The sequence below is a fragment of the Toxorhynchites rutilus genome, chromosome 2 (genome assembly GCF_029784135.1).
Source record: "Toxorhynchites rutilus septentrionalis strain SRP chromosome 2, ASM2978413v1, whole genome shotgun sequence".
NCBI lineage: Eukaryota > Metazoa > Arthropoda > Insecta > Diptera > Culicidae > Toxorhynchites > Toxorhynchites rutilus.
In genome coordinates, this window is record NC_073745.1 from 263,154,020 (window position 1) to 263,173,185 (window position 19,166).

Here is a 19,166-nt window from a genome sequence, read left to right on the forward strand (position 1 = left end):
TTGTTTTAGTTTGATAAAAAAAATACAAGACGCTCGTGATCGATTGTTTCTTGTGTTCCGATAGAAGTCTCGTGGCTAGACAAGCCTTATCTGGTTGTCTGTGGTGTCAACTGGTAGAGATAGAATATCTATCGCTAATTTCAATGCGACATGTCACGAATTGGCTTATGTATCAGTTCAATAGGTATCTGGAAAATGCGTGTCAAAGTTAATAAACAATAAGCGAATTATATTAATCTGAGACATCGTGTCCGAGATTAATGATTAACCCTATAAAAAAAAGTAATATTATCCACAAGGCTTCGCAATTTAACTCAATCCTTCCTGGATTGCATCATGCGTAAAAATAGGCAAATCGCATAATTCGCACCGGCATATCCGTTTCTTCAAAAAAAGGTGCATTCCATTGCACACACAGGCCGCAGAGACGCCACTCCACCGTACGGGACGATGAGATAGTAGAGCCAAAGTTGAATACAAGAAGCCAGCCAGTCAGCTAGAAAACATTGAACCGTGTTACAAAACACGTTCCATTCCATTAGTGTTCACTATTTGTCATTATATGACGCTATCAGCTAATCTTATCTTCAGCTCTCATTTCCTCTGTTACGCCAATCGTCGTAACATGTGGCCCGCGGCAACTTACCAGCTTACTTCAAACGCAACAAACGCTTCCAAGTTCACGATGCCTTCTAGCTATAAGTTGCCTTTTTTTATCGGTGCACTCGGGAGCAATTTCACCGCTTTTGATAGTTGTATTCAGTTTATCATGTCTTTTTTTTGTTCCCCTACTTATCTGCTGTTTATCTACTGTCTCTGGCTTCGATTTCTGTTGATTTGCGCAACACCATTTTTTCCGGTTACACTCTACTCTTTTTGACCAAGTGTTCTATGAACCGGAGACCTCCGCAAAAATGGTACGCTTGTGTCCTTCCGCATAAGCAATGGATATACCCTTCTGAACCGAAAAGAGGTACGCCGATTGATGTTGCGCCGCGGTGCGAACATCGTATATTAAGTGCGGGAGTTTCTCGGAAGCAATTCATCATCAGCCACTAGTAGCCGAACATTCCGCCGGAGAGGGGTAAAATTACACAGAAAACAAAACAACGCGTTTGTCGAGTTTTTTTTCTCGCTAAATTGTGGCTTCTGCTGGCCAGCAGATTAAATGGCAGTGTGTGTGCTTTTCGGAAATGGGCCTGTTCGCATATTGACAAACGGCACCGGTTTGTATCTTTACTTAACATGTCTGACATCCTATTAGCGTGTGACTTAGTCAGTAGCTTTTCGTGGTAAATGCCACCACCACATAGACACTGTTCTTTCCCTGCTGGACTTGTCATTCTGAGCTAAGTTTAGGTCTGTCTGATGATATGTTCTACGATCATATTACCCTTTGCGTGTTGTCCCGTTTCGGGCATGCGATCACAACATTTTGTCGTGCATGTAGGTCGCAACACGGTGGGATTATATTTTTGGAATTTGTGGATAATTATTTTATTTTCCTTTATTTGTCGTCTTTGTCATTTTGTTAAACTTGTCGAGCTGGTTATTTTTTTTTCGAGGAACCGTATTTGATGAGACACAGAAGATAAGCTCAACATATCGTGAGTGAGTATTTATATGATAGCTGTTATCAAATAACGTACCGTTTTGATTAGCATTAGAACTATATAATTATCAACTATTAGTTGATTGTCCTGTATTAGTTGATTTTCAGTCCATTTATTATCTCATTACAAATACAGGTTTCGTATTCCTGTTTCTTTTACACAAATATATATTCATTTCATTTGATTTTTGTTTTATACAAAGTTCTTACATGTTAAGTTAGCAACACATGCTTTGCATCTTAATTCTAGATAAGATAAATGCGTTGTGAAATGAATGTTTTATACGATATGATTTTTTTAACGATATTGAATGTAATTTAAAAATTAATTCCAAATTATTTAAAAACTTATTAAAACAAACTACTTATTCAACCTGATCTTAACCTAAACCTATGAAATTACTATATAAATTCCGAACAACGAAATGTTCGGACATTTCGTTGTTCGGAATAGGAGCATCTCTCTTTAAATTTCTGAATATATTTGTAAAATTTCTCTTCCAGGGTATCCAGGTAGGACCTCCGTTGTTCTCACCCAGGGGGGCAGATTCAAAATTATCTTCAGAAATTTATACTGAACACGTAGGAGTCTCAGTCGGTGTTTCTGTCCACAGCCCTTCCAGGCAGGAACCGAATTGCAGGATAAATCATATGTTTATAGACAGCCATCAGATTCTTCAGACAAAGTTTAAAGTTTCGCCAATCAACGAATACAACGTCCGGAGCAGAATATTACATTTTGTCACGACTTTATCAACGTGAGACCTGAAAATCAGATGACTGTCTAGAGTGAGTCCTAAGTAGACCACTTCTCTGGAGTTACCGAAGCGAATTCTAAAGATCTCAGTCAGGTGCAGGTGGAATACTCTGTTAGGGCATCCAGTCCACCCTGCAATGTGGGTGTGTGTGTATCCTTGTTCAGTAGGAACACAGATATTGATATCAATTATCAATGGTTGAGCATAGTTTTAAAGATGGTTGGTAAACTAACAAGACACTTCAGGACGTTTAGATCATATGATAACAGATTTTATGAATGTGCAAATGCAAATGCTCAAATATTTTCTTCCAGAGAATAGTCGTACCACACTATAATCTCGTCGATAATACAGGGCTGACTAGATTATATGCAGTCTCCGATTTCTTTTTACTGCATATAATCGAGCCAAAAAAAATATTTTGTTTGATTTTTTTGTTTTGTCAGAAAACACCTTTCTCACATGAAAAAACTTAATTTGTCCAAAATCTCTCAGGAGGTGATGGACGATCTTATTTGACGAAAAAAATGTATATGGTCAAAAATCAACAATAACAGTAGCCTAAATGGTTGCGTGTCCCTTACCCCTCACATTACGGTCTGCTGCATCGGTAATTGGTATTATAAGAGTCCCCGCAGACGGCATACTTTTTATCGGGAGACAGTTTGGTCGAGTTGGCCTGTTAATACGAAAACCGACCCAACTGAATGCATATCTCTTTATACTGACTAAGTCGGCCGAAAAATAGTCTGCAGTCAGCGAGGGCTGCAGACTGGGTTATTAAGACACAACAATAGAAGCCTCATATCAACAGTCTCGCTGTTTATGGTCCATTTGTGAACATTCGAACAATAGGAATACTCTTACGCTGAAAAAGGTGACATGTGTATCGTTAAGATTTGAATACTCTTACATCTAAACAGGGCCCGAAATCTTCGAAGGGGAAAAATAAAGACCGACTCTATTTTCAGTAGCTTCGCTTCGACTAGAACTGCCTCGGCAGTCGCCGTCAAAAAAAATGAATGGACTATAAAATGAATTGACTAGAGTTGACTAGCGAGGATGACTGATAAATTAGTCCAGTCAGTGGTTATTCTAACTGACGCGTCTAATGAATACAAATCTGCCTCTTCATTCAACTGACTTTAATCCACATTTCTACCCCCTTAGAACGAAATTGAACGCCTACGCAATCTTATTATAGAAACGAAAACTTGATTTCTGATGCAAAAAAGTAGTTACCCCATCAATGGACGGTTTATTGTCTACCCATCGTGAACTCAAACCAACGAACTTAGACAGTTATCAGGTATGCTTTAAAGATCTTCGCGTTAGTATTAGTAAATAGCGTGCAAAATAGCGCACACACACTGCACGCTATTTTATACGTGTGAGTAATTTTCGTCTACGATACAAAAAAAAACTAGCTCACCTGTAGCGTATGTCAGACCACATTGAACTCAAACATCGATGCATGCCTACATGATACATGGGAGAAAGAGAGGAACGAATTCGTTTTGGGAGAAGTCACTTCAAAAGGCAATGAAGACAAGGAAGAATGAAATGATATAGTCGAGTCGGTAGAGGAAGATAGCGGCTAAACGCCCAACTGACTGTTTAGTCGTTTTGGCGGAGAAACTGCGTGAAGAATCCAAAAGTCATTTCCAACTGAATACGGATATAGTCAGTCAGATAGTCATCTGACTAAATGGCTACTGTGTCATATACAACAAAATTATCGTGACATATAAATGTACACAAATAAATTCCGCTCTGTGACAGCTGAATTGCTAAACGAGTCTGATGAAATAAACAGATGGGATAGAAAAATAGTAATACAACTTTTTTTGTGTCGGGCTCTGTTTGCCTCAAACTACATTGAAAAGTACGCTACGTAAGACAATTCTGTTGCCTTCTTTTTAAAGATGAGAAAATTTAGTACAGTACAGGATAAAGTGAAAAACTTGAAAGATAGTGGTTTTAAGGGTTTTTTTTATTATTATTAATTTTCTTCACAATAAACTCGATTGTTTCTATCAACCAAATTAAGGCTCTCTAATCGTTCTACAATTTATACGCACCCAGCTTCTATCTTTCTTAATTTCGCTACAATATCGTTATAAACAATTCCTTGTAGGAATTTACGCTCGAGAATTCAAATGATTGTGGCATAGTGTTTTTATTATTATGGTCCTATACTATACAATAGATTAAGCTAGAACTTTCAAACGACCACTTCACAAATCGGAGATCTTCCGGTTACATACCATTTCAATAATTGTTTTATAAATATGGTTATCACAGTTCCGTTTTTGTGGGAGAACTGGGGCTATATTCACTCAATCAACAGTTTATCAATTATCATTTCAAAACTTACTTTTTCTAAACATATAAAATTAAGTTCACAGTTGCGCAATATATTCTTTGTTCACATTAATTGAAATAAAGATCAAATACTCGAGATAAGTTTAATGAAATGCGCTCTATAATAACACGAATTGGAATAAACATTGAATAATCTATTAACCTTTGTTCAAAAGTAAGTTATGAATTTTAGTTTCCTCCGATAAGATTGTAAAGACATTTGAACACATTTTTTCGTACCATTTGAAGTCATTTGAAAAAATCACCTGACATCACCTGGTACCAAAAGAGGGTATGTTTGATTTCGATTTTTTATAAGCAGCTTTTAAGACGACGAATGAAAAGAAAATGAGCGCTAACGGATCTTGTACAGTAGTAAGCCCAACTTTGTAAAAAACCTGGATTTGCCCAAATCTATTGTTTACTGAAGTCATACAAAGTCAAAAATAATTTAAAGTCAAAAGCTCACGACCTCACGAAATTTTCATTATTTGTTATTGGACGATGGAATTTACATTATAGAAGACTTCAAACAACAACCTTCAGGGCCGACTTTTTATAAAGCAATGGGTAGAGGTGCAATACGTGGATATTCTAGAATAAAAAAGGTTTGAAACTTCCCAAAAAAATCTGGGCATATATGGAGAGCTACAGGAAATGTCACTAAAGAGTCTTACACACACTTATGGCTGGAGTGAAGGGTAAAGTTCAGGATTAATATTTAAAAAAAGAAGAATGATATTTTGAATGTGTTAATTGTAAGCCATATCTTCTCATATTTAATAGTGACATTGGAAGTCCACACCTTCACTGTTGTTTTATCATTTTTTTTGTCCAGATTATTGCGGATACAGACCTCAAACATCAGCCGTCAAAGAACGGGGATACATGGAACACTCAATTCAAGCCTGTATGATATTCAAATTGTGCTCCCGTGGCCGAGTGGTTAGCGTCATAACTAACATGCCGGGTGTTCGGGTTCGATTCCCGTTCTGGTCGGGGGAATTTTTCGTCAAAGAAATTTCCTCCGACTTGCACTGTGATCACGCGTATTCTAGAGCTTGCCACTCAGAATGCATACAAGGCGTGTTATTTGGCATAGAAATCTCAACTAAGTACTAATAAAAATGACGCAAGTAATAAATACTACTTTGAGACGGCGAATTTCCTCTAGGAACGTTAGTGCCATTGAAGAAGAAGAAGAAGATGACATTCAAATTATCACGTAAATTGTTTGTGAATTTTCAACACTTTCGAGTTTGCCAAACTGACGCCAGGCGGACGGGTAAACGCCAAACGCTAATAGTTTACCGATCCTAAAAACGTTTATTTTTACGATTGCCACGAAAAAGCTGTGATTGTACAAATAATTAGCAAGCGGAAACGTAATTTGGCCTAGAAAAGTATGTCTACAGTATTTACATTGTGCTGTTCAAATTTCACAAACCACGCAGATACTTTGCTAAATTTGAACACCATTGACGCGCTCGTATGGTTGGCGTCTTTATGGCTTTTTTATGGTTTTTACGCGTCAACCTGTATGGTTTTGCCAATAGATGGACTATAACCGCACAATCGAGCCGTCCGTTTCGAAGGTAATTATGGCTTCGTAAACATCCCCCAATATCAATAAACAAATATCCGAGAATTGCTCAATGGTATCGTCCGTTTCTAAAAAGTTTATTGAAGCAAATGAATGAATCCGAGTATTTCTATCAATGGATGATCACACCAGTAAGTAGAATAAAATTAGATCACGGGCCGCTGTTTGGCTGTGGAATAGGAATTCGCGCCCACGTGATTCGGAGAAATTTCGTTACAGTTAGAGTGATTGATTTGTTTAACTAACAAATTGTGAGCCTGTCAGTCGGATATATAGTTGTTCCAACCAGGGAATGCATGTGATACAAATTGCTCATAAATTGTTTGAATTTCATCGAACTAGCTTGCGCAGAATAAACAGCTTCAGCTCATTTGTATTCGAAGCTGATGCACGTGAATACAACAGCCCCACTTGGTGATAGTATCATGTAAATATTTTTCCATGTCAACGTCCGTACGTCATGTGTAGCTTATATTTAAACTCTGAATAGATGCACTCTAAGAAATTGTGGATTTATCCGCTTGATTCATACTTTGAAAACGATAGTTTGAATTTTCGCGAATCGAAATTCGCCGTAATCACAATACACAATCTCCCCACGCAGTCGTAATTCGATTGCCGCCGCAACAGCAATGGCGGTGGTGGTGTAATTGCGCTGCACTCAGTCTTAAACGATCCTTTGAACGAACGAATCGAATCTTGAACTGTGTGTGATTACTGTAATCCATCCGATCCGAGTTCCCGCGTAGAAACTCAATCGTCAAAGTAAGTGGTTCGCATTCCTTTCTTAGTTATCGTTGTCAGCCCTCTAGTGTGTGCAATAACTCATGGCCCTGGCCTGGCCTGACATGGATTGGTGTACCTGTCTCTGAAGTGTTTGCAAAAATTCCTCTCGCCGATCGTGTGATCCGAGGGGGTTTATTCCGTATGCAGCGCATTGCTGCTGTTGCTGCTGTTGCGTCCACTTCAGTGCGAACCAAGCTCCGTACATTCTGTTTCGCGTTTGTTTAGGTTCATTGGAATACCTGCGTACCAGGTTCATTACAAATGAAGAAATGTTAGATCGGCGATGTTGATACCAGCACAAGGACTCGCACGCGGTGTGGTCGTTCGCGGATAGCACTAGCGGAATACAAACGAACTGATTTGGTTATATTTATATCGCATAAAATGCGGCCAGACATAAAACAACTCTACGGCAGTCACTTTATTAGTCGTTACTGACTTATTTTTGTTTTCTGGTCGAGGGACCAGCAGAGTGCGCAAAGTGCAAACGTTTCGTTGCTTCTCTTGCTGCTGCTGCTGCGGTTGCTTCTTTGCGAGCCGCCGCCTGTTGGTACCATACTGTCTGTCGCGATCGTATCAAGTTAGACGCTCATACGGGGATCGGATGGTGTGCCATTCATACACATATCGCCGAGTATTGTAAGTGATCGTTAATACCGATTACATTCGTGGCCTCTCGCTCGCGCACCCGCTCGGACAGCGCTCACTAACTCTTGGCGGCTCTTGTGTGCCATTTTTGCCGATTCATGCCGTCCCGCTCGAACCAACAACCGGCGACAGGCGGTTCATACGGGTTTGTTTTTGACCGCGTTCATTCTCCACAGCGACGCCTCAGTGGCTGCTACCGCTTGTTGGCGGCTGCAACTGTGAGAAAATGGTTTCAGTTTGATCTCTTGTACCCAACAGGAATTATATACTATGTTGTAAACGGGGTAAAAGCTCAAATAGGAGTAGTATTTACAGCCATCTGGTTGCCTATGCTTCCACAAATTTCGTCTGGAATCACTCTTAAGCCTACCTACACAACAGCTCTGCCTGTGTTCAAGTTCTCACAAAACTAACAAAAAATGGAATTGTACTAATTCAGTAAATTAATGCTGTTTCCATTTGAATTCATACCAGTTCGCCAGAGTTCGCCAATTAAAACGTAGAAAATTAAAATCCTCAAGTTACAGCACATGGCGGACTTGATTATATTCAGTCTCCGATTTCTTTCCACTGTATATTAGTATATGTCCTGTATATAATCAAGTCAATACATTTTTTTTAATTTTTTTAAACATATATTTTTCGTTTTTTTGATTGTAAAAGAATTTAATTTTTGATCCATCCCCTTAAAGTCATAAAATACATTTGTTCAGTAAAGTTTGACAACACTTCGTTCATGAACTGATTTGACAAATGGACGTGTTTCATTCATGCAGATCACTGCTCAATATATCCCATTCGTTCTGGTGAATGATCACTCCTTCATTCGAGCCGCTTGTCATGTTGTTCATTGAGATCAACTTTCGTCGGATGAATGATCGTGGCTTTCAATTGATCAAGACTCAATTGACGGCCGACAATTTGTTGTGATAATTCGGTTTGTTCCCTAGATTCTGTTCGTCAGAACGTTTACATGACCAAAGCGAAATAGCAGGTTTGACAAGAGTGTATTCGTTGTTTCTTTCATTCTTACACTTCTCGCATTGCACGTTTTTGACGATACCCCTACAGTGGTAACCAGCTGGACAACTAGGAGAGGTTGGAGTTCCGCTTGAAAAAGCAGATCACTTCACTTGTCGCTACTGCGGTTTCCGGCTTTCGATTTACACGGAACCTGACGACAAATATTTCTCGATCACCTTTACTACGTTCGGGACAGTTGATTTGCCCAATTGAAACGATTTCGCTAACGTACGAGTACGAGTAATATTGGACTCCAAAGTGGACAATACCATTTAGACCAATACACTATACGAAGATCTGCACAGACATGCTAATCCTTCGGAAAGAATGCCACGTCGCTTACAAGCGGTCACTAGTGCCGAGGGAGGTTGCACGAAGTACTTAATTTTGGGCGAAATTGTTGGATTTGGCCAATTTTCAAATCATGAATTCAAAATAATTTGTTAATGTAATTTATAATTTGATCATTTGAAGTCTATTGAAAATAGCAGCGAGACTGAAGTAGGGCACCAATTTTCAGACTCTTTCACATCAATCGTTGATGTGGTTCCAAAACAGATGACGCATTTGATTCCTGAAAAAATGTATCCTCGCCATCGGAGAAAAATGTGCTTGGATGCAAAACGCTGTTCACCATATGATTGTCGTACAGGACATCAAACTCCAACCAAAACTTACCCGTCCGAAGTGTAAGCTTATCAATTTATTCGACGTTTTTTATTATTTTTCTTCCGGTCGTTTGAACTAGGTTTGAATAAACTTCACTCAGCCTCCGTAAGTACGAATTAAACAATTAAAAAAATTAATTTAAGTTTGTCGAGTGCAGAATTAATGATCCAGATGATTCCGATTATTAGGTGTGGAAAAAAACCAATACTCAGGATGATCGAGCCCGAACCGTATTCCTGTAAATATAAATAAAATATTTCTTGCTGTTCTGAAGCATTTCTACTTTCAACATATTTCAATACATGCTATCATATTATTCTCTTAATTGTCATACGGACACTCGAAAGTAAGGCCCAATGACATCTTACACCGAACTGTAAACTTCTTAAAATGAAGATTTTTTTTCAACCTACCTCAAAGTTCCTTAGAATGCTTAGGTCTACCAGATTTTAGAAATCCGCTAACAGTGCCGGTAGCCTTATGTTCACACCAAACGACAGGTGGTTCTTAATTCGAATGGTTACGCGAGTCAAACCATATTATGGATTGGTATTTTTTATCAAATTCTATAGTATTGTTTAGTAACTTCAACAACTATGAAACTTCAAATGAAATTTGACAAACAACCAACGTAAAAAGGCGAACCTTGTATGCCCTGAGTGTAACTGACACATCTGTCAATAAAATATAATCTCCTTTTTGTTACCTCATGATGAAAATGATGTACGTTTCTGTTGAAACTGAATCACATTTTGAAATGATTTGTAGATCAACGCCTAATTTTATCATGCATACATTTTTCGTAGACCTTCATGTTGATGATCTACTGCTCCTTCTGTTATTTGAGTACCAACATTTAAGTTGTTGTGAGTCAGCAGCGAACCAATTTCTAATTTACTTTCAGCCTCAGCAATAGTATGTTTTGTTGATTGATCGCTTGGATCAGTATCTGAAACTTGTATCAGTATCTGAATTACATCTGCAATGTTCCCAAAATCATAATTCCCAAAGGAATAATCCACAGATTATGCTATGCAGCACTTTCCGGCAACAGTAAATTCGACCAAAGTGAAACGAATTCTCCCTTTCAGTTTTCAACCGAAAACTACATTGATGTAACACTTCAGTGAAAGATACGGTGTCCCTGAAAAGCGCCATGATTGTATTGTAGCAGCTAAAGATAGTTGGTTAATGGGCCAGCTCTTGTTCTCTCGAGAACAAGCAGCTCATATGTCATAATTTGTGTCCTGCACGTGATACATCTCCTCTTTTAGACACATTACATGCAGTCACAGGCGATTCTTCATTAGAAATATTAATGGTCGCTTTGGAGCGAAACAGCGACATTTATCCGTGTTGACTGGCTGGGGAATTGCATAGGTGTGTGGCTTGCGACGCAATGTTTCTCTTCTCTTCAGACCTCCATTGTATCGAGCGAAATACTTGTATGTGCCAACAAAATTAGGAAGAACAAAGAAAGCAGACAACAGCTCCCTAGCAAACAAACGGGTTTCAAGTTATATTCGCAACAAATTTGATTTTATACTTGTATCTGATTACAAAAAGGATATATAATATAAAGTTTGGCAAGTCAGTATGGCAGCTGCGCCTGAACGATTTCCGCCAAAATCGTAATTCTTGAGAACGTTGTCGAAAAAAACACCTCATGTCTTCGATATTCACTCTGTTACGGTGCTTTGTTCCCATCCGCAGTATTTTAAAAACCAAGATTCACATAAATTGTACGCAAAAGACAACAACACTCTCATAATGTTTTTTCCGCATATCAGGATAAGAATCGATCATTTGAAGATTGATGAGTTTGTTATGAAATTGATCCGAAACTTTCGTCACTGCAGTCGGAAGGCATTTCAAACCATGTCCAAATTTGTGTTTGATAAAAGGAAAATATGTTTCAAATTTAACTTGTTGTAAAAAGTGTGAACAAATGCTGTACAATTTCCTTTTTTTATGGGCTTCTGTACTGTTTCGTCGTCTGTTCCATCATCATTAATTGACGAATGTCTTTCAAACATTGTGAAGTTTTTCAATTGAACATTACATTTCAGATTTGGAAATGTTTGCCGAGGATAGCAAATTTTAGCGTATCCAATCAAGTTTTTGTGCCAATTTTTGCTAATCATTGTCATCTTTCAAAGTGGGGTAAATGTGCAATATTCCCTTGCACATTTCCCCCTTTTTAATGACCAATTTCCCCACTAGGAGGGACTTCCCCACCGGTTGAAAATCACTGAACTTATTCATACGAGTGATTGACGTCGTAGATTTACATGAGCCCTAGTATAGTTTTTCGGTGATATTTTCATGAAAATTTGAGTTTTTTGAAATAATCGTATAGTATCCATCGCATTCCAGCCCGTCTTTCTGGCAGCATTTAAATTTCACGTTGGAAGAATGATTTGTTTTTGAGGCTATCCAAATGTCGACCCATAGTTTGGTATCTTCATAAGAATGGAAGCGCTGTTTAATTCGGCAATGTGTTATACTTCGAAATAAGTGATGATATAAAGGATTGTATCGGGTGAATACCGTTGAAAAGGGCTCTCAAAAAGGCTTTCCTTTGGCTTTGCTTTATTCTACAACTCATGGCTCAAACGTTTCAATTGTAGTTGATAGCGTTATCCCGTGATGATTTCTTCCGATTCGAGTAGCTTTTTTACCAAACTTTGTCTGTGCGTCAAAGCATTCTTTATCTTTAATATCAAAATCTTCACTCTGAAAGCGTCTAAACCAATATCTGACAGAGTACATTCGCAGCAAGTCTCAACAAGTTTTATTTTCTCGCAAATTTTGCGTTGTGGTGTCTTTTTTTAAACAAAAAGACCAAATGATTCTATAATTCTAATCTCAAGTTAGCTTTTACTGCTCCTTATTATCGGATTAATTATAAAAAGCTCAACCATTGTGCCAATTGCTGTGCAACCCGCCAGTGGGCTTAACTCTTTCTCGTATAACATCGAGTCTCACTCGTGGGTACTTGAAAAACATGAGGCGCTAAAACGCTCAGCAGGCTAGTCAAATCACTTGATGTGTGACGTTTTAAATAAAACGGGTAGGGGTTTATAGACGAAGGTCAACCCAGACGTGTGTCCTTGAAGTCTGCATGAAACATCTTTCTCGAAACATCGCAGTTTCATATAGATGTCGTCGTCGTATGTTCCTGTTTGACATTATTAGCAGTGAAGTTGGTATAATTTCCACAATCGAATAAATTTCTAGCATCTGGCAGAACGATTTTTCTCGCAGGTCATTCATTCTGGCGAATGTGAAATGGAAGAAATATGCTACGACCATAGTGATCTTGTACGACACCGTGTATTTAAGCGCAGAACAACAAATTTTACAACAGTTTGCTGCATGTTACTGTCGGAAGGAAAATATTCGTAACGTATGTAACGCCATTTCCCATTTGTCAAATTACCTCATTCGTCAATTACTATCTACTCTTCAGTAGCAAATCAATTGAAGACATGTGGAGTAATGGTAGACAAAATCCCGGTCTAATAGTCAACGCCACTAGTAGATATTAACACGAATGTTCTCCACACCTTGCGCTGAAATGTCAATGTCGGTTCATTTCAAATAAACTGTATTCTTTGAATTTATGACATGACGAATGAATATTATGGAACCGCATCGTGTTTGGAAAGATAAACAACATCGAAAGAGAAGCACCGAACCGAATTTAGAAATACATAAGGAAAATAAATACAAACAAAAATGAATGCCCTCACTTATAGTGCGTACTCTTTCAGAAACCAGCCAGCGCGGCTGCCTCTGACAGGTAATGAGCAAAAACTTCCTTCCACCATTTAGTTCTTCCCACGGCCAAGACCGACGACGTTCTAAAAATAAATTCGATGTAATTATTGGCGTACTAGAATACTACTTATGTAGCCGCACAGATAATGGAACCAGTCTTGACTAGTTTGAGCGCGGCGTGTGAATTGTATCTGTTACTACCATCATCACCGTCATCGTGTACCAGGAGTGCAATTTAGACGAGCATCACATTCCACGTTGACGACTATCATCTCGGCAGCATACGATCCAGCAGCCAGCGCCCGTCGCCACTCCACCCGGTTTTGTGTTGGTGTGGTTGGACAGGAAGTAGCCCTAACCGCCCGTTTCCCTGTTCAGTGTGGGGCTGTAGTAGTTGCATGTCCACAGACACTAGCCCTCAGTGCGAATGGTAGTAAAGTTAGGTCGCCCAACAGCGTTCGTATTGCCAATGCATATATGCATGATGCATTTCCTTCTGCGCTATTGGCGTATGTAAGCGGCGCTTGCGGTGCAGCATCAGCACGGCATTAGTAGCCGCCGCGGCAGTCAGTGCACAATTTAATGACGGCGGTCCGCCTGAGAATGCAAAAGCACATGGTACAATGTACTTTAATGCAATCTAGCGCAATTGGTCGATAGAACTGGGATGAGAAATTTTCTCGTTGGACTTTGAAACCCCTTCGCAACAGACGAGCGCGCGGCGGTGACGTGGCGGTGTCCTGCGGGGCAACGCGATGCCCGAAGGTAACTGAGCTGAGCGCTTCATTTATGAAAGAGATGTTTTCTTTGTTGCTCAATTGAACTAGCCGCTAACAACTTGTGAGGTATAAATGTATCCCCAGTTCGGTCTCTGCGTAGGCCTATAGCGTGGCGGTGGGCAGGAGGGTGCTGACACAAACCATATCCGCAGCAACAAGGTCGATGCGGCGGCGGAAAACTGCACGCGAATTCGAAGACGATAGCAATTGTAATTGGAAGCCAATTATCCAACCATAAAAATCGAAGACGTCGGCAGCTGTGAAGCTGTGGAGCAATGGAGAGGAGGCGAAGTTCGCACCCGAAACAGCTGGAATAACGTTCACGGACTCCGACGCATACACATCTAACATTATTATCGCCATGGAAAGCTATGCTGTGAGAATTGTCTTGGGCCGCAGAGATGCGCTATTTTTAACCGTCTCTTAAATCATTGCATCGGAACTCTTGCGACATGTGCGAATAGAGGTCTATAGGATCCAAAACGCGTTATGGTTCATACACAGACAGTTTGGCTTTAATAATATTGATTGATCTGGCTGTGGAATGTTGAGTCGCAACTGAAAATCGAATTCAATTGGATCAATTAGAGTGTGCATACGAGGCGGCAATCAGCTCTATGTGTGTACAGCTGGCAGCTATCAATGAGAGCGAATTGTGATTTATTACCAGTTGATGAATGAGCGGTGGCAGTGCAGTTGATACGCCAATAGAAATGCTGCCCAGAATGTATGCTTTTGCGTTCGCCGACCGCTCTGGATGAAAGTGAGAAAAGTCGTTGGAGATTAAAGTATGCGCTATCAGTAGTGATGTCACCAGCGAGTGCATCCCTGCATTGCTGGATATTTTGACGAGCCGGTTGATAGTGTCATAGACATTGGAGAATAATCGTATATTTTAGGAAAACCTCCAAATTCTTCGGGTAATGCGATGAGATAATCTTTCTCGATTCTCAAAAACAATGTTCTTAAGTTTGATGCATTAAAATGAAAACTCTACTTTATTCGAAGTATTTTTTTATAGATAGCTGTAAATTTGTCCCATTTTGTGCGCTGCCTAGGATATGTGTATCCCATCGATGTAAATAGGGGTAGTCGGAAAGGGGGCAAGTCTAGCGAATAAGTCGCATATGAAAGAACTTCCCAACCAAATGACTCATTCGTTTCCTTGACCGGTTTTGCAGCGTGTGATAAAGCATTATAATTCAACAAAATCAATTTGTGTTGCCTTTTTTCGGTGCCATGGTCGATTTTCGCCCAAAGCTCGATTAAAATTGATTTAATGGTTTCGCCAGTATCAATTTGAACAGCATTCTCTTCTGTCCATAACCGTTTGGAGGTGCAATCGAAATTGAGGCAAAATTTCAGCTTAATCGAACATGATTTAGGGGTGCCTCAAAGCAATCAAAGTTTTGATTTTTTTGCCACTCAGGCTAAGTCCCAAAAGGTCGATTTTCGACCAAAACTTTTTTTTTGAGATAACGCCAGATCTCGATGTTTCATGCATTTTTAAGTCATTTGACATCGAAAACAAAATTTCGATTTTTCAAATTTCCAGTCAAACAGTTGTTTCCTAAAAACTAAACAAGTTTTCTAAACATTATCTTGTTTTATCCAGTTTCTCAAATGTGTGCTTCAGTTTCATTTATCTTATGTAAAATGAAATATACAATGTATAAATATTAACCATTCCTCCACCTTCACATTTATCGATCTATTGATCCAAGTTGTATTTACCTTGGATCGATCTTTCTTTTTCTCCGTCTCCGTTTTGCCCGTTGTGAAGAGCTCCCTGGAACTAAGTAAAGTATATTTAAAGGATTTCATTTGAAAAAGTCGCCTTAATATTCGCTGACCGTTGGTAGACGCTTCCGGAAACTACTGCAAGCTAAAGGGTGTGTCACATCAAATTGCATCACGGAAAAAACGCTGTAGAAATTTAATTTTTAGGAATTATATCTTCAGCTTTCGCTTATAATCAGATAAGAGTGTATAGATCACGTTGGCCATGCTTCACTGTCAATTTTTCGTAAATTTGGAAACATGTCGTCGAACGAAAAAGAGCGTCGTGAATTAATCCTGTGCACTCGTTTCGAGAATCCGGAGTTGTCACATTGGGACATCGGTAAGATGCTGGGAATCGTCCAATCCACGGTCAGCAGAGTACTAAAACGATACTTCGAGAACCTAACCATCGACCGGAAGGTGAAGAACGGCAAAAATGGACGCTCCAGTCAGTGAAAAAGATCACAAGCGCGTAGTTAAGCAGTTTAGACGTGATCCGAGAAGTTCGGTCCGGGATTTTTCCAATAAGCTGAATTTGTCAAGTTCATTCGTCCAGCGGACCAAGCAGCGGGAGGGCCTGCGTACATACAAGGTTCAGAAGGCTCCTAACCGCGACGAAAGGCAAAACATGGTGGGGAAGACGCGAGCCCGGAAGCTGTACACCGAAATGCTGACCAAGCCGCATTGCCTGGTAATGGACGACGAAACCTACGTCAAAGCGGACTTTCGTCAGCTGCCGGGCCTGTTGTTCTTCTCCGCAGAGGACAAATTCAGCGTTCCGGAGGAGATTCGCAAGCAGAAACTATTCAAGTTTGGCAAAAAGTACATGGTGAGGCAACCGATCTGCTCTTGCGGAAAGCGGAGCGCCCCCTTCGTGATGACCGGCACGGTAAACGGGCAGGTTTACCTTAAGAAGTGCCTACAGAAGCGCTTACTACTACTATTGAAGCAGCACGAGGGCCCGACCATCTTCTGGCCGGATCTCGCTTCGTGCCACTATTCAAAGGACGTGTTGGAGTGGTACGAAGCCAACGGGGTCACCTTCGTGCCAAAGGAAATGAACCCGCCCAACGCGCCGGAGCTTCGCCCAATAGAGAAATATTGAGCGATTATGAAGCAGGCCCTCCGGAAGAACCCAAAAGTTGTCAAATCGGAGGCGGACTTCAAGGGAAAATGGATTTCTGTTCAAAAAAAACTACAACCTGACGTTATATAGAACCTTATGGACGAGGTAAAGAGGAAGGTGCGAGCATACGGGCTTGGGCTCGAAGTATGAATAAAAAGAAAATGCCAAAAATTGTTTAATAGTTTTTATTTTACTGCCTAAAATTTTCAAAAGGATCGGTCTACTGGGCGAATTTCTACAGCGTTTTTTCCGTGATGCAATTTGATTTGACACACCCTTTAGTTTTACCTAGTCACAATTTAGTAATGTCATTACCTTCATGATTTTTGACTTTAGCGGTCCAATTGTTTAGTGAGGGGCTTCATTAGTGTCCCGTTCTACGACGCCTCACACAAAATAATCCAAGGGATTGATATTGGCCTTCCCAGGCCAGGTTGAATCATATCGTTTACACTCATTCCGGCCCGAAAATTACCGCACGCACTCTGTAGAGGAAAATATCTTCAAATATTGTTATCTCACTTGTAGATTCTTCTAAGCGATAAAATTTTTTTGTCATGAACTGCGCTCTATTTTTTAGTTCCTGTAGCCCTTTCAGTTCAGCGTTCAGTTGCTAACTGATATTGAAAGAATCAGATATTATCTCATCACACTAAGCTGGTTTTGTCTGTTTTTTCACCCTGTTTTTTCATGTTTGGAAAGCGACTAACCATTCGGAAGCTAAATTCTTTTGTCCAAATGTTATGAATTATAGTTCAGCATATATTCAATGGGGTCTCCGTAGCCACATTAGTTGCGCGATCGCTTACTAAGCGATCGATCGTGAGTTCAAAACTCAGGGCCCTCATTGAGCATCTTTGTGTTGTTAAAGAATAACTACGTCTACGCAACAATCGTCAGCGATGGAGATCGATCCACGGTCGAAATAAGATCGATTCATCCATACAACTGCTCTGCTCTGCAAGACACATCGGGCTGCTGTTCTATTAAAAACTCAACAATGATCAATCAACTGTCTCCGCTGTCCGGTGGTCTAACTGGATAAAGGAAGCGCAGAAGGAATACTCTTACGCCTAAATGGCTACTGTGTAAATATATCATATGCAAAATGGCATAGAAGGGAATACACTTACGCCGAAAAATGGCAACTGTTTAATGTGCTAATTATACAGTGATAAACATTCGTTTAGCCGCACTTGAAAAAAAACTTGAAACACTTACAAAACGACTAGGAATGTTCTTTTTATCGGGATACTTATTTGCTGTAGTGATATTTAAGTCACTTTTATTGAAAGGACGTGCGTCACAATCACACACACACAAGGCGGCGTAGGTGGATATAAACATTCAAACGTCGTTTTTTACCGAGACATACGAGACATTGTTTCATTTTCACCCGAATGAACTCCGAAAAGTATCTTCAATTACTGGAGGACTGTTACAGTTGCAGTTGGTATAATTCAAGTCAACGGCATGTCGTGAGATCGAAGCGAAACTTTGGGGGTGGAAGTTTGACAGTGTGGGGAGCCGTTTCCTATCACAGCAAACTTCCCATTTGTTTCATTTTCACCCGAATGAACTCCGAAAAGTATCTTCAATTACTGGAGGACGCTTTGATTGACCATATTGAGAATAACGCTACCGAGGATGTCGTTTTTTCAGCAGGATTATGCATAGATCCACGATTCCAAGCAATCGAAGGCATGGTTTGCCGAGAAGGACATTCCGCTTCTTGAATGACCTGCTGGCAGTCGATTGCAATCCCATAGATAACCTATGGAGAATCTTGGCCGAGATGGTCTATGCAAACGGATGGCAATTTGACAACATTTCCATTCTCAAGGCAGTAATTCAGGAATGTTGGCCTATAATCAATATGGCAACACTTTAAAAGCTATCTGACTCGATGTCAAATCGAGTTTTCAAAGTGATCCGAAATGGAGATGGACATACTAAATATTAGCAACCGATTGGACCCGAAATTTGCCGCACAATTTTTTTTTATTGAAATTTTAGGATGCGTCTAAATGAATGTCCACCCTGATTCAACATATTTGAATTACTTAGAAAACAAAAAGTGAATTTATACTTTTTTTTAGAATGAATTTGATGAAAATAAACAATAATCGTCTTTTATGAGCAAAACTGTACACTTGACTTATTTTTAAAAATATTGAGTAAAAATAGGGTGCAGCTAAACGAATGTCTACCACTGTAGATATGATAAACATGT

The 19,166-nt window shown here is 39.7% G+C and overlaps 1 protein-coding gene across 5 annotated transcripts in view; it reads left to right on the forward strand.

Annotated features, from left to right (window-relative positions):
* Positions 1 to 19,166, forward strand: part of LOC129769366 (ion transport peptide-like) — a 94,704-nt gene that overhangs the window by 42,073 nt on the left and 33,465 nt on the right. The window contains exon 1 of one of the 5 annotated variants that reach the window (XM_055771593.1): positions 6,964 to 7,102. The exons of the other annotated variants lie outside the window; for them this stretch is intronic. The gene's annotated coding sequence lies outside the window, so the exon portion shown is untranslated. Of the gene's footprint in view, positions 1 to 6,963; positions 7,103 to 19,166 lie in introns of those variants that run through there. 5 annotated transcript variants of the gene reach the window in all.